At 38.7% G+C, this 14,355-nt stretch overlaps 1 long non-coding RNA gene and 1 pseudogene across 2 annotated transcripts in view; both read left to right on the forward strand.

The window, feature by feature from the left end:
• LOC144660023 (uncharacterized) overlaps positions 1 to 2,090 on the forward strand; it is a 101,546-nt pseudogene extending 99,456 nt beyond the window's left edge. The window contains exon 4 of the transcript XR_013572014.1: positions 365 to 2,090. The product of XR_013572014.1 is annotated as an uncharacterized LOC144660023 (transcript). The remainder of the gene's footprint in view (positions 1 to 364) is intronic.
• Positions 2,091 to 3,231: 1,141 nt separating this feature from the next.
• Positions 3,232 to 9,755, forward strand: LOC144661049 (uncharacterized). The gene is made up of 5 exons (XR_013572190.1): positions 3,232 to 3,270; positions 3,893 to 4,024; positions 4,626 to 4,714; positions 7,626 to 7,997; positions 9,242 to 9,755. It is a non-coding gene; the product is annotated as an uncharacterized LOC144661049 (long non-coding RNA).
• Positions 9,756 to 14,355: the final 4,600 nt, after the last annotated feature.

Consider the following 14,355-nt stretch of genomic DNA (forward strand, 5'->3'; position numbering starts at 1 on the left):
AGACTAGCTCGCTATTGTATTGGCCAATAATCTTGCCCTCCTGCCGGTACCAGCCTTGCAATCAATTTGGTTTTACATAGAGCGGTTTTCACTTAAGTGTCGAAAGAAATTTGTGTTTGCTTTGGTTTTGCATTACTACACAGAACTAAAACCAAAACCAATCGTGACTCGCTCGCGCACGTTTTCCCGCACTTCGCGTCAACTACATGTATTTGCTTCGAGTCTTGATTGGTTCACTTGATTGTCTGTGTGTTTTGTGATTGGCCAGAGTAATAACTTTGGTTTTGGTTTTAAGAGACTCAATTGAAAATTGCTCTAAAACCTAATTTATTTTAACCTAATTTTCACGGCGTTCCATTTACAGGTACAATGGGCTCCTAAGCGGCGCGAAAGTTACTATTTGATGAGTGAACGTGTTTACAATGACCGTGTGCTGATGAAGATGAGAGCAGACGCAGGCGACAGTCCGCTGAACTTTGACTTCGCTAACACAGATGGCGAAACAGATGATCTGCTAGAGTTCCAGAAGTTTATCAACAAAACTTCCAAAGACATCAAAGGGCTGAGTTTCGACACCCAATATAAAGATTATACGTATGAGATTGGTGAAGATGAAGGGAAAAAGCTTCAAGAAGAACCCGGCGCGAGAGGAACTGGGGACGAAAATGAAAAAGACGGCCAAACCACGGACAGCAATAAAGGTCGCCGAAAAGTGGTGTTTAGTGATCACGTGACTGAATCAGGCACCGACGTCATTGACGCCAAGTCTCTCGCGCGGTCAAAGCAAAGACGGAAACAACGATTAAATAAAGGACTGGATCCCAGTGATATCGATTTGAGTTTTGATTTTGAAGACGAGCTCCCGGATGAAGAGCATCACACAGCGAGCGAGCGAGGGCCTGGTTCAGGCGCAGGGTTAAAAGAAACCAAAAAGAGACGTCCAAAGGCCGATTCCCGTAAAGGGTTATCCTGTCCAGATTTGTTGTCTCTTTTGAAAGAAACCTCTGGGGATGAATATAGCAGTGATTTTACTTCTGAAGACGATTCAGATGCAAAACAGACTGGTGACGAGGACAATCAAGGGCTGTCGGGGATTGGGGACGAGCATTTACCGTCAGGTGACAAGAAGTTGCATCGAAACAAACACTGTAAACACACACTGAAGCAGAAAACGCAGGAATACTACAATAAACTTCCCAAATTACTAAAAACAGCCGAGCTAAGGGCCAAGCTGCCAATAAAACCTCGAGAAACACAGATCGATAAAATCGGCAAGGAAGCGAACCATCAGTGTATGACGGAACATAAAGTTGCGTATGACAGGGCTCTAACACTGGCCAGATTTAGGTCCCTGCCGTTCAGCCACTCATTTTTGTCCCGTAAAATTAACAGAATGCATTCGTTCTCGTATTTTTCTGGCCTTCCTGACAGCGAAAAAGTAACGGAGAAGGACGAAGATGGAAACGATTTAAAGAAAAAGAAGAAGCTAAATGAGGTTACACTGAGCGGAAGAGAAGCAATATTTGGCGACATAGACATGGATGATTTTTACACACAAGAAGACGAACTGCTTTATTTTATCAATCCCGAAGAGCTCAAAAATGTCGTTGCTTCCACCACAACTGGTGATGAGAGCAGTAGAAATGAAGACGACATTTCGTCGCAGTCAGCCACTACATACACTTCTAGGTCGAACACTGTAAAACCTTACTCTGGTCTTGAGTCAGAAAGTGAGCTGTAAACTTGCCTATATTAATTTGTTATTTTAAAATTTAGGTTTTTTTGTTGTTTTGTAAGAATGGATTTGTTATAGCTTCTGAAAAATTGAGACTGATCGCCTTTACAGAACAAGAAAAATGAAGCATTTTTTTTGGAGAATTTGTTTAGTAAATGGTTCCAATTACCCATGTTCCCCGCTATCGCCGCTACCCACTGCAACCACAAGCGCACGTTGGATATGAGATGGTAGATACGCGCCGAGTTAGCTATAACACTATCTTATATCCAACTAGCAGTAATCAGAGATTAGGGGAGTGCGTTCGAGCTAAAGGTAAATTAAAGTAAGGTAAGGTATATGAGCTCATATACCATTGCCTGTTAACCAATCAAAACACAGGAATTGCAATATACCATTGCCGATCAGTGCTGGGATATGATATGAGGTTTCAAATTTGAAATGTCTGTCCACGTCACAGCGCGTCACTGCAAACAATGAACAAAGAACATTTGATTATTTAGGTCTCTGTCGCATCAAACAGGATCAAAGATAAGGATAGGCAAAACTATCCGTAAAAGAGCATGGCAAAACCATGCTGTGAAATAAATGTGCGCAGGAAATCGGATCAAAAGACTGCGCACATTTATTTTACAGCATGGTTTTGCCATGTTATTTTAGGGCGTGATTTAAAATACGAAATGGCGAAATGGCGAAATGGCGAAATGGCGAAATGGCGAAATGACGAAATGGCTTACTGACGTTATATACTGAAGATAAAAGCTAAAGTTATACGATATTACCGTTCTACTGGAAGTTTTCATATGTTCTTGAATTTATCCTTGTAGATAAGTCCCGATATAATGAAATGTTACTTAATTACAAATTCTCTGTCACGTACGACCCGATCACGAATATAAGGCCGTAATTTGGATTGTAACAGTCTGCCTATTGACTGGGCGCTGTTTGATATGCTAGGACATTCTTGATCGAGATGCCGGCGTTTCGGGTGCACATTCGAAGAAAATGATTGTTTATCTTATTTCACGGGGAGGCTCCGGCTCCCAAGTAATGCTTTGAGCTCCAACATTTACCCGAAATGGATTTATAATACCAACCTTCTTCACAGAAAGTTTGTACCCGATTTCAGTGGATACTTCTTTGTACTGAAACGGAGTAACGTTCGATGTCTATATCAGTCCTTCGGAAAGGTAGCCCTGTTCAGTATACCTGAAAAGCAACTATGGCATAGTACTATATGAACAGGTATCCTGGTTTGCTGCGACCTTTCTGCAATACTTTCAATGTTGCGCTTTATGATAATTAACAAGTATTCATTACATTCCTGAGCAAGAAGATTGAAATGTTCTCCTTGAAATAATTCAGTCTAGAATTAAACAGAGCTGCCTTGAAGTTCAAAGGGAAACCAAACTATATTATTGACGTGATTTATCTTATCATTTTGCATATTCCGTACATTTCGCCATTTCGCCATTTCGCCCTTTCGCCATTTCACCATGTCGTGCTTGAAAACGCCCGTTTACCCCTTTACTGACGTAAATTGATCAATGAGTTATACCCGAAGCATTATAGGCTTCTAGTTATATACAATAAAGTATTCCCTCCCACTTGGATAGTTTTCTCTATCCTTATCTTATTGCGACAGAGACCTGATATAATGAAATGTTCTTAGTTCATTGTCTGCAGTCACGCCCCGAGCAGAGTAGAGAGCGCACATTAACATCCTTGTCTGCGACAGAGACCTGATACAATGAAATGTTCTTTGTTCATTGTCTGCAGTCACGCCCCGAGCAGAATAGAGGGCGCACAAGGATTGTAACAGTTGACAATTGACTCACGTTGGCTGCACATTCTGTCTCGACTCTTTTAGGAGCCACGAAATAAAAATATAATCTTTGAAAATAATCCATTTAATGAAAGACTTCGGCGAGTCGGCCTGTACCCTACAACTACATTAAAAAGACTTCAAAATATTGTCATTGTACAGAATTTTGTATATCCGTGGTGTTTTGTGGACAGGACAAATTGTCTAAAGGCTGTAAGCGGCCAAACCAGCTGAAAAGATTTTGTCATTCTTTTAAAATTATGAGCCTGCGAGCGCAGACGAATTTCCGTGTTCTTTGTCAAGAGAAACGACAGCCGGAAATACAGGTTTAGTTTCGTCTGCGGCGTGGGCGAGCTTGTGTTTTGCTTGGCAGACGGAACCGCGATTTCGAAGAAATATTTATCAATCGAGGCCTTTTCGTTGCGATTCTCGGTTCCAAACGTACAACTGGTGATAAAGAAAAGGTGAGAGTTTGTTAATATTTGTCGAAACCTTGATTTTTTAGCCCACGATTGTCCATGCCTTTATATGCGATTTTTACCCGTGTTTGAAAAAGGAAAATGCATCCTTAGCTTATTCCTTCGGAAAGCTGAGTTGATGAATCTTGTTGAGTTGTGTTGCAGAGCGGATACATTTGGACTTTTTTGGCTAATATAATTTTAAAACTTGGAGTTTACAATCCCTGCGTAGATCAGCTCTTTGCGGCGTGTCAGCGAGCGACGACATAAGTAGCCTGCAAAACAGTTGTATCTCTTGCGAACTCACCTGAGTATCAGGCCTTCCTGAGGGGAGGGGGGAGGGTAGAAAAGCCTGATACTCAGGCTACTTGCGAACGCGCTCGGTCTTCGAACGAGAGCGAGAGGTCTGGAGCCAATGTCAAAACTGTGAGTGAGACTGGTCCAAAATGTTTTTCTTCTGTCTGCTGCCTTCCTTTGAATCTTCTCTCACTGATCATTATTTTTATTCTTTACACGAATGTACAGCATTTGTATTTCCTTATATTGCTGCGTCCAGACGTACAGGCTTAAATTGTTGTGATATTTAATAACGTTATTATTATTGCAGATAAGGAAAGGCCAGTTTGTAGAAATGAAAGTATTACCGTCTCCTAGTGGTTTTGCTGGTTATAACCACCTTGATATGCGTGAAACAAGGTAAACTTGAATGAGAATTTATAATTATAACATTGACGAGTTTTATGACAGTTTTAGAGGGGCAAAGAAAAGACTGGGGCTTATTTGCAATAAATCAATGATAGGATTAATGGTGCATAAAATGCCTGATTACCCGGCAAGATCCTGCTTTCTTTGAGAAATATTGTGAGACATGTACCGTATAAATATCAACTTTTCTCACATCACAATAAATATGACATACCACTTATTAACCGAGAGTGAGGTCATTACAGGGGAATCTCAGACCGAGGCCTCGATGTATTGACCGAGCGACAGCGAGGTCAATACATCAAGGTCAAGGTCTGAGATTCCACTGTAATGACCAAACGGACGAGGTTAATAAGTAATTTATTATATGGCCTTTAAGCACTATTCAAAAAAAGAGTATAATCAAGGGAAAAAACACTGGAGGTAAAACTCGCTCTCGCTCTCTGTGGCTCTCTTCGTCGCTCATACTAAAGAAGTATCGGTATGCTTATATTTTTCTTTCAGTTATTGAAAAGGTAGTTATATTTTGTCGGCATTTTTTGTTGTTTTTGCCCCCTCGCTAGTAGCTTTTACTCACAATTTAAAAAACCGTTGAGCCGAGAAAAATTTTCATAATGCCCGGTCATTACAAGAAAATAATGCCCGCTCAGCAGCCAATCAGAGCACGCGTACTATTGTAGCCATTATAATAATAATGTGCGATACAGACTCACAGACTACATGTCTGGATTTAATATGATGCATAACAATCAATCAATCAAACTTTACTTAATTTGGGGTTACTCGTAATAGCTTTTCAACTAATAAATTTGTGGCCCGCCTAAATGTACTAAAGTATAAAATCTACTATAAACAATAATCTAATTTAAAATATAGTTAAAACCTAAATAACAATCGAAATGTAAGTTAAAAATTTAAAAGCTAAGTTACAATGTTAATCCACAAATTATTAAAATAATGCATAGGAGTCCTTACCCCAGGGGGGGTTCTCGGGATTTTAAGTGACGGGGATGATAGAAGGATTTTTTGGAAGTTGAAAGTTTCGATTTCTTTTTTTTTTTGGGGTAGTAAAATTTGCAAGTATTTTTTTTTTTTTTGATTAAAGTAGGAATTTGTTGGGGTATTTAAAATGAGTTAAGATTTTTGGTAGTGCTTTGGCTGCATAGTTCTGCAAATAAAGTACAAACAAACGTGTTTTGCTGTTAATAATATACATACAAAAATTTCTGCATGCTCATTGGCTGAGAGCACGTCAATTAATTCCAAACAGTGCAGAAAGGTGAAATTGAGTGCAAAAAGTTGAAATTGAGTGTAGAAAGTTGAAATTAAATTGACTTGAAAGTCGGAAAGCGCGCCAAAACAAAATGGCGGCCGATGTCGGAGTGTATGAGAGTGAGCAAAAATCGAGCAAAAACATAAAAATTCATGAAAGGTTTGACCGATTTTAACGAAAAGTTATAAGTATATAAACCAAAGTACCATTTGAATGGAAGTTCTTGTTATGATTTTTCCGACAAATGGTACTGGCTCCCTTTTTTTAGGTTGGATAACGCTTTCCACCTGATAAATCACTATCCAGTGGATAAATGTTGTATGTCTTGTTAAGACTTATCTGCTGGATAGCGATATACTCAGTGGATAGTGTTATCCACCCTTTGAACAATCTGGGCCTGGACTTTGCTTATTCAAGGAAAGGCAACGGAATGCCAAATATATTCAATGAGCTGTCAGTACCTTTTGATATTTTTGCCAAATGCTGGGAGGGTCTAGGTTAAAACTTGCAGGTGAGTTTGCCGTCTTCTCGGTAATGCAAACAAATGGTGCAGCAGGGATGTAATCAGGATTTCAAGTGTAGGAATGATTGAAGGATTTTTTGGGTTTGGCTTGATTTAAGTAGGGGTTATTTTGGGTATCAAAAACAAAATTAAAGATTTGTGGTAGTCAGCCTGTGTAGCTCTGTGAATAAAGTACAAAACAAACATGTTTTGTTGTTGTTTAATAGTTAAAAATGGTGTTTCTTTACATTGCATGTAAACACAAGCGTTCAATTTCTTATGTTTTTTTTTGTGCTTTATTATTGCCCCTTTCTGGAAATTTAAGGTCAGAAATTCAGCATGGGATATTTGCGGGTTGATTAATTAATTTTTTGGTCTAGGGATTTTTGAGTCTTGATTTTTGCCCCCATTTGATCATCGTCGTCACTTGAAATCCTACGTACCCCCCTGGGATGCATTGAGATAAAGTGGTTCAGGTTTGGCTTCTGGTGGTGCGCTTTAGTGCCTCTACTGCCTCTCTCCACTCAGGAATGTTCTAATTATTGGATGCCAGCAGATTGTTAGGATAAGAGCTCTGACAACATGCTTGGGGTTATCTGCAATTTATTATGAACTGGCTTCCTTAGATGGGAGATTCCAAGATGTATCAAGAGCTGTAGAAATTACGGTCAAATGCTAGCTTGTTGACTATGAGGCTTGGGAAGAGATTTACTGTACATGTAAAACTTATACTGTTCTTTGATGACATAAGTATAATGAAGCTAACTGTAAAAATACCTTAAGTAATGTTCACTATGAAATCCGCGTGTGAAATCAAAAGTGTTTATAATAATAGTGTTTGATTTGTTTAGTCAGGTATTCAGTGCTTTCAATGTGCACTGACAGCCAATAAAAAGCATCAACTACTTCACTCTACTTCACTCAGAGAAGTTGACCACTTTTCCAAAATTAAAGATGCTTCAAGCAGTCGGTTATGCTACCCAAACTAGGTGCCTACATGTTCTTCAAATTTTATTGAAAAGCCTGGGTTTTACTGAACTCTTCTTACTAATATTTTTACATCTAATAGCAGTGAAAGATTGTAAGAAACCTAGTTACAGACTTGGCTCATTTGATTCTTTTGTCAGGTTCATGCCAGGGCGGTATAGGTTTGCTGTGTGATTCATACAAGACTGACAAAGGAATTTTTAATGGAACTGAAACTTGTGAAAACTCTGATGAAATTTGTTTTGTTCTGTGGGGAGAAAAGACAAATGAGCGAAATGAAACATTTCAGACAGTTGTTAGAAAAGGCTGCTTTATAGTTCAAGCGTCAGTTCAAGCAAAAGAGGGAGTTTGTCGTCAAGAAGACTGCATTGAAAATCCAGACTATGATGCCTTTAAAAGTGAAGACGTTTCTGGCTTCTGTTGCTGCAATGTGAACATGTGTAACAAGAACTTTACTCCGGTATACTACACTGAGCATGAATCTACTGTTGCTCCATTACCTACTACAGGGGGTAAGTTGAAATAAGTCGTGAAATAATCTGTGTTGTTATATAGCTAGAAGTTTTTCCCCTAAAGGCCGCACCCTCTTTAAAACTGGCTTCTTCGAGGTCATGATATTTTGTAAAAGACATATAAAACAGTCACTTCCTACTAGAGCGGTTTTCACTTGAGCGTCGAAAGAAAATTGCGTTTGCTTTGGCTTTGCATTACTATGCTTAGTGATTGACTTAAAAATCTCGCGCCACTTTCTCAGCCAATCAGAACTAAAACCAAAACCAATCATGACTCGCTGGCGCACGTTTTCCCGCGCTTCGTGCCACCTACATGTATTTGCTTCGAGTTTTGATTGGTTTACTGAATTGTCTGTGTCCTTTGTGATTGGCCAGAGTAATTACTTTGGTTTTGGTTTTACGACACTCAATTGAAAAGTGCTCTAACATAGCCTGTTTTGATTATGAGAAAAAAAAAAACTTTACTGGGTAAACACAATTACTGGTGTCCCAGTAGTTTACATTGTGGCCCTTAAATAAACAAACAAACATTGAAAATAAACGGAAACTTGCTAAAAATTCTAACTGGCAGGAAGCTGGCAGGTTGGCTACCGTAGAATTCCGGTTATAAACCCTGGGTTTATACAACTTGGTTAGAGGTTTTTAGTGGGCCTAGAAAAGGAGGGGCTTATATTCGGGGGAGCTTAAAAGCCGAAAAACAAATATGTTTCGAAACGAGCCACGACAGTGTTCATCAAAATACATTTCAAGTTACAAAGTCATAATAAAGCAAAATTTATCCCTGTTTAGTACTGTTGGTCATCCAGCAGAGGGGGCTTATATGTAGGGGGGGGGGGGGGGGGCTAATAACTGGATGTATTTTTTTGTTTCAAAGTAGATGGCCTTATAACCGGAGGGGCTTATAAGCAGGAGGACTTATAACGGAAATTTTACGGTATTTATATAGCATGGAGGAGTTGACACAAATCCATCTAGTGGCATTGAGGTGGACTTGAACCTAGGACCTCTAGATTTCAAGTCCAGCGCCCCAACCACTAGGCCACGCTACCTTCTTATAAGAGTTTGGAGAACTCTTAAGTATTTATTTTACAGTGTGTCAAAACCCTTGTCTGTTGCTTGGATTTTTGAATTTTCTCAAATGTTCTCTCGTATTCACAACAGGTTGCATAAGCATGTAGCATTTTCTAACTTTACAAAAACTTAACAAAGGTTGTGGAATTTAAAAGGGGTCATTTTTGTTACAGTGCCCACCAGGGGATATTCAGACAAGACAGTCACAGTTGTGATTGCTCTTGTCATTTGTGCAGTTCTGGCCGTAACAATGATGATAGGTGTCATCTACAAGTACAATTTAAAATGCCACACTACCAAGTATACTGCGACAGGGGCCGAGGAGAACTTCCAAACTTACCATAAGATCTTAGTGGTTGCACTTTGAGAAGATGGTAGGACAAGGTCGTTATGGTTCAGTGTGGCGATGCTACCTTAAAGGCAAGGTTGTTGCTGTCAAATTATTTCCTTCAGAGCATTAATGCTGGAAAACTTTATTCCTTTTTATATAACTTATCTATTTTCAACAAGTCGACCAACTTAGAGTGGAAAGGTTTTCAAGAGTCTTTTAATGAAAACATTGGCTTAAAAAAGTTTTTATGCTAGAGACGATAATGTCGTCTAGACGTTTTAAACGTCTAAGACGTTAAAAACGTCTGGTATAAAAACGGGACGCATTTAGTGGACAGCTTTTTAGAATAATAAAAATTAGAAAGACTGGGTTCGACACTCGGAGGACACTGGACACGAAGACGTAAAGCCATCAGACGTCAAAGGCGTCTGTCTTATTTACTGTTTTATACTAGTTAACGACGTCCCGTTATTATACTAGACGGCTTTAACGTCTGAGACGTTAAAGCTGTCCGATTAGAGCTTCGTTCAGACGCTCTTACGAAAAGACTTTAAAGCCATCAGACGTTAAAGGCGTCTGTCTTATTTACCGTTTTTTTACTAGACGTTAATGTCGTCTCGAGACAGTTTTAACGTCTAAGACGGCTTTAACGTCTCTAGACATAAAAACGGCCAAAGATTTTCTCTAAAAAATCAGGTCCAACCAAGAAAGATTTTATTGGTTTGATGAAAGCGGAGGTTTGTATTAATTTTCAGTTTAATTAAAGGGGTCAGTTCACTGGGGAAGTATGGGGAAGTATCTCTTTTATTGTTCCAAATATGCAACTATAAGAGATAACTTTTACAAGAAAATACAACTTATCGTCCAAATATCAGCCGGCTACCAGTGCCTGAGGCCACCCAAAAAATGTTTCGTTCCCATCGCCCCGTCTCGGAGGGGGCGTCGGGGGAAAAAAAATGATAGGGAGCAAGAAGAGGAGAGAGAACCGAAAGATGTAGACTCGCAGAGTTGGATCGTTTGCTGACGCTGGCGAGGAGGACACCAACATTAAAGTGTGCAGTGAGGAAAAAAAGGGCGGCGGGCGAGGGAAACGAAATTTTATTGGGATGGCCTGACTTGATTTTAGAATTAATGAATTCTTCCGATTATTTTGTGACCTTGCAGTTAATTAAGTTATGTCATCTTGTTTTGATTCACGTAACAAAATATTATCAATGTAATTAATTTTATATCTATCTATTTTTATTATTATTTCATTATTAATTACCTTATAACTTGTACGCTTATCAATATTGTAACAAATTTACAGTCATGCAAATAAAGCTTGTTGTTGTTGTTGTTGTTGTCACGGGAATTTTGATTGTTTTTCGTCAAAACTGTGCTATAATACTTCTACCTGCTTAGAAAATAATCCAAGAACACCAAGAGAAATATCAGTCAACCGTATTCTAGCGTATTTTTGGAAAAAAAATCGACGTCTTTCTAAACTAAGTGCAACGCCGTCTTTGACAAGGCTACACTGAGCTATCTATTGTTGACTTAAATAGCATGGTCGACTCTCATGCAACTAGCCGCAAAATGGCATGTTTTTGCAAGATGAGTCCACAAAACATTTACCAAATGGAAACATAAAAGTTTTTGTCTGCACAGTTTGTTTACCTCGCAATTCTTCATATATGGGTTTAGTTTTCTGTTTGAGTATACCGTTCAGTCGTCTAGACGTCTTTAACGTCTCAGGACGTTAAAGGCGTCTAGTATAAAAACGGGACGCATTTAGTAGACGACTTTTCGGAAAAAAATAAATAAAAAAGACTGGGGTCTAGACTCGAGGGCACTGGACACGAAGACGTTAAAGGCGTCTGTATTTTTTACTCTTTTTATACTAGTTAACGGCGACCCGTTTTTATACTAGACGCCTTTAACGTCTGAGACTTCCGTCTGTCTGATGACGGAAGTCTAAATAAATTGCAATAAAAACTTTCAATGTTATTCCAAACTCAGCGCACATTTTTAATAATAATAATACTTTATTCGAAACACAAATGTATCCCGTGTTTGAAGGGGGCCTGTTTCTTTTTGGTCCCCTAAAAATTTAAAAAATTTTTATTAAATTTTTTTTTGATATATTTCTTTTATTTTTTATTGTGTCAAAAAATTTTGAATTTTCCTTTTAATATTAAAAAAAAAAAAAAAAAATCCTTTTCCACCGTTCTTTGCCATGTTTCCCTTGACCGTTCTCTACCTGACTTCCTTTCCCGTTCGGTGCCCGGTTAAAGCCACATGTAGTTTCGGTTTGTTTCTTTTGGGATGGGGGGGGGGGGGGGGGGGGGGAGCCGCTAGGGGGGTCTGGTGGCATGCCCCCAACCTCGTCCCCAGAGAATTTTGAAATCTAGAGGCTTGGAAATGCTATTTCCAGCGTTCTCCAAGAGTTTTGTGATTTACGCATATCGCGAATTATTTACTTCCTACACTGTGTCAGCAAACCAATGCACATTGAAGAGAGTATAACACTTGCAACGTCAATTACAAAATAGAATAACTGGCACGCGATGCATGCAGAAGCGATGGCGTTTCACAAGGGGTCTTACATTATTTTGAAAAAAACTTAAAGTAAATAAAAGTAGCTGACACCTTGTGTGTGAAAAAGACTGTTATCCAACTGCAGTTTACATTTATTTTAACCTAAAAAGCTTGTTAGTGTTTGTATAAATAGCATAGCCTGAGGATCTGATGGAATTCAAATAAATACAGTTGTTATGAATGCACGGACCATTTTCTTCGTAGATTTGCTCAATTGAACAACAGTAATATTTTATACTTTTATGTGTTTTTTTTTTAGATTTCCCTACGTTGTCTCAACAAAGATTGCGTTATACTGTAGTGTGATTTCACGGAGGAATGACATACGATACGCGCGAGCAAGGAGCGTAGCTAATTGTCGAGGGTCGAGAGTCGAGGGTAAAATGTCGAGAGTCGAGAGTAACATGTCGAGAGTCGAGAGTAACATGTCGAGAGTCGAGGGTAACTTAAAAAAAATATAAAAATAAATTAAATATATAAAAAAATAAAAATATTATAGTAATATTATAGTAATACTTGTCACGCGACGTTTTGGTCGTAGAAATGAACTGCATTATAAACTGCATTTACTATACTCGTACGCTCAAATGACTACGGTTACACCCTGCTTTAGAGCTAGAGGTCCAGTATTGCACAGCTTCCAATAAATACCAAATACACCAGGGACAACTGTTTGAATGTATCCAATGTTATTTTATTATCTTGGGCATGTAATGAACACACAGGAAGGCATTGAAGGTTTTCCATTATGGCCATACCTTTCCGATAATTTCGGGAGATAATATGTAACAGAAATGCCATTATCTGTTCATTATTTTGCCACCAAACCTAAATTCATTCCACTGGTGTTACGTTTAGTTTGTTTGTTTGGTGAGAATTGAAAATGTTCTACGTTCCTAAATGGTAATAATAAGCGTGAATACCGAAAAATGAAAGTTAGCGTGCATGTTGCCAAACACTCCACTGATAAGGGTTTATCAATTCTTTTTTACCCACGTTTGCGTGACAGTACAGATTGCGTGTTGGTATCGCCTCCCAAAAACCCAAGACTACAAGGTGGGGGACGACGCGACGTCATTTGCCCGTGTCACACAACGCTTTACTGAATAAAAGAAAGAAAAGCTGGCGAAAGAAAAATTCTGTCTTCATCTCATTAGTAATTTACCATAATATTTTTGATTTTATATTCATATTTTTTTATGTTTAATTTATTTTTATTTATTTTTTAAGTTACCCTCGACTCTCGACATGTTACTCTCGACTCTCGACATTTTACCCTCGACCCTCGACAATTAGCTACACTCGCGAGGAAGCTTTTAAGCTGCCAGAAAGGTCAAACGGTCTCTTGCTCACAGCGGCCCTTTATATTTTTAGAATTAGAAATTTCTGTCTACTCAATCTAAAAGATCCCATCATATATAATTAGTCTCTTTCGTTTATACATTGCAGTGTTCTATTGTAACTGCGCGGAAGTATTTTGCTTTTGTGTTTTACGCGGCGATTTCTTGTTAAGTTAAACTTGATTTTTGTTCGATCGGGCCAAACAGACAAAACGAACCGTTCGTGCGATGGCATAAAGCGATGTCACGCCATCGCTTAAAAACGACTGTCTATGTATCATGAAACCAGCAGATGTTTCACCTTTCAGAGTCATCATAGTAAATTCGTTTGCCAACTGTTGTTGCGTCGTTCACACACACCAACTCGAGTTTGCCAACACGAGTTGACCAATAGTTTGTCGTGTGAAGGCCGCTTCATCGGCAGGTCGTTTTTTGTCACGATTTCTGGTTTGTTTTAGTTTTTGGCTGTTTAATATTGTTGTGCATCACCCTACGTACGTTAAAAAAAATGAAAAGAAGTACAAATGTTATTGTTTTAAACATCTCGAGAGATAAAATTTTATTTTCAACCTTTTATACAGGTCTGTTTTTAGTTTTTGGGAAAAAAACTGGGGGTCTTGGGCCCCCGGCCCCTCCCCTTGCTACGGCACTGCATGGGAAGTAAGTCAAATTCAGGAAACACGCACTAGAAAATAAGCTTTGATTGCTAATAAGACGAACGTTATTTTAGGGTCGGCATTTTAGCACTGGACACCACATATACTGGGAAATCTGAGCTCCACTTTGGATGCCAAGTACGCGCAAATGACATATGAACAAATGAATGAAATCTTTATTTTACCACGGTTAAAGGATAAGCGTTGAGCAATTAGAAAACATAAAGCTCAAATGTCACTGAGGTGAATTGAGTGAGTTTGCCTTTCTGGTTCAAAATATGGTCAAATATCCACATTCATTTATGTTTTTATGTTTTTACAACTGAAATACTAACATTCATTACTGTCCTCAAATACATGAGTTTCGAGAAAACAACTCG

This window comes from Oculina patagonica, chromosome 7 (assembly GCF_052425735.1).
Source record: "Oculina patagonica isolate OP01 chromosome 7, crgOcupat, whole genome shotgun sequence".
Taxonomy (NCBI): domain Eukaryota; kingdom Metazoa; phylum Cnidaria; class Anthozoa; order Scleractinia; family Oculinidae; genus Oculina; species Oculina patagonica.